This window comes from Symphalangus syndactylus, chromosome 23 (genome assembly GCF_028878055.3).
Source record: "Symphalangus syndactylus isolate Jambi chromosome 23, NHGRI_mSymSyn1-v2.1_pri, whole genome shotgun sequence".
NCBI lineage: Eukaryota > Metazoa > Chordata > Mammalia > Primates > Hylobatidae > Symphalangus > Symphalangus syndactylus.
The window spans coordinates 47,663,623-47,665,939 of NC_072445.2; positions in this window are offsets into that span (position 1 = coordinate 47,663,623).

A 2,317-nucleotide genomic window follows, 5' to 3' on the forward strand; every position below is an offset into this window, starting at 1 on the left:
ATAGGAAAATCTGTGTGTCTGGGATGGGTGTGGGATAGATATACTAAACTTTATGTACTTTCTGCTAAATTGTTCTGTAAATATATAAGAATTGAAAAATAAATCTTATTTAAATAAAATAAAAATAAATTGTATGGAAAAATAAATTTTATTAAATATTTTTAAAATTTATTCATTCATTTCCTCATGCAAAAGCAATATGTTAATTTTAGGACACTCACAAAATAAACATAAGCAATAGAAGAAAATATTTATAAACACTTATAATCCTTATATGGAGAGGTAAGCATTGTTAATGTATTATATATGCATAGTTTTATTTTTTTTAATGATATTTTACAAAATGAATTCATAGGGTATATACTAATTTTTATTATCCTTTTCAATTTAATATCATTTTTGTGATCATTTTATGGGTTGTTAAATATTTTTCCAAAACAGTATAATTTTAGACATTTATATTGCTTTTTTTCCCATAATGAACAACATACTGAATGCCTATGTATCTAATAGCTAATCATATTTTAAATTATTACGTTGAGTTAAGTAAGAAAATGCATATTACTAGAGGTATAATTACTGTACCTAATAAAATATACAACTGTAATGATTTCAGCTTTATATTGTTTAATTTCCTGCCAGTTAAACTAACTTCTATTTCATTAACAGTAAATGAGAAATCAGCCACATTCAACTCTAACCAACATGGAAACTTCCCATTTCTTTTGAAACCTCTCTTTGATTTAGGTATTATGATAAAATAAAACCCAGATAATTAAGTTATTAGGTAGCTTGGTCGTGAGTCTTTCTACTACAGCTTTCAGGAAAACCTCTTCAATTAAGTAGCTTTTGAATATGAAGCTCAGTATTTAAACATCAAAAGCATAATAGAAAAATGTACCCAGAGTGTTCCAGCACTCATCACACATTCTTATTCTCTGGAGGATCAACAATTCAGCACCTTTCTCTTTTCAACTTGCTTTCTCCTATTCTTTAACTTGATAATTTCTACTTTCCTTAAGAAATAACTTTCAGTATTGACCCAAACTGCCTAAGTGAATATGCATTATTTATGGGAAGTCTGGTAACTAATATGCACTCCACCTACCAATCTGACAGCAATATACGGTGCCCCACAGTGATGAAACTCATTAGAAAATGCAGAAAAATTGGTATTAAAATTGAGAAAGTCTAATAAAAATTTACATTGGATTAAATAATAAAAATGAAAATTATATTCAGTAAGAAACTAAATCTTACTCTAAGCTTTTCAGTAGGATTGATAAATTAGAATGAAAATAGGAAAGAAGCGACAAGAAAAACATGTTAGATCCCCTTTGTACTGGCAGTTTTTTTTTCAATTTTCTTTTCTTTTTTTTTTTTTTTTTTTTAACTTGAAACGGGGTCTCGCTCTGTAGCCAGGCTGGAGTGAAGTGGCACGATCTCGGCTCACTGCAACCTCTGCCTCCCAGGTTCAAGCGATTCTCCTGCCTCAGCCTCCCGAGTAGCTGGGACTACAGGTGCCCGCCACCACGCCCGGCTAATTTTTGTATTTTTAGTAGAGATGGGGTTTCACCATGTTGGCCAGAATGGTCTGGATCTCTTGACCTCGTGATCCGCCTGCCTCGGCCTCCCAAAGTGCTGGGATTACAGGCATGAGCCACTGCGCCCAGCCCAGTTTCTTTTTTTAAACTTTTACTTTAAGTTCAAGGGTACGTGTGTAGGTTTCCTTTGTAGGTACACTCATGTCACAGTGGTTGTACAGATTATTTCTTCACCCAGGTATTAAGCCTAGTACCCCTTAGTAATTTTTCCTGCTCCTCTCCCTCTTCCCAGCCTCTACCCTCAGGTCAGCCCCAATGTCTGTTGTTGCCCTCTATGTGTCCATGTGTTCTCATCATTTGGCTCCACTTAAAAGTGACCACAAGTGGTATTTGGCTATTTGGTTTTCTGTTCCTGTGTTAGTTTGCTAAGGATAATGGCCTCCACCTCCATCCATCTTCCTGCAAAGGACATGACGTTGTTGTTTTTTTATGGCTGCATTCTACTGGAAGTCTTGCTTTAAAAATACTCTATTGAATACATTTGCACATGCACATACACACACACATATCCTCGAAATCGCAAATAATTGTTTCTATCAATTTTGTATCCATTGTTTAACAAAAAAATTTATATCTTTCCTTGATCAAGTTTTAAGTCTTGGATAACTACATGATATTGGTTTTAGATCAAGATGGCTTAAGGATTTACATAAATCCATAATCATTTATTCTCCCATTATTTAATAAAATCTTATTTTTTGAATTAATTTCTT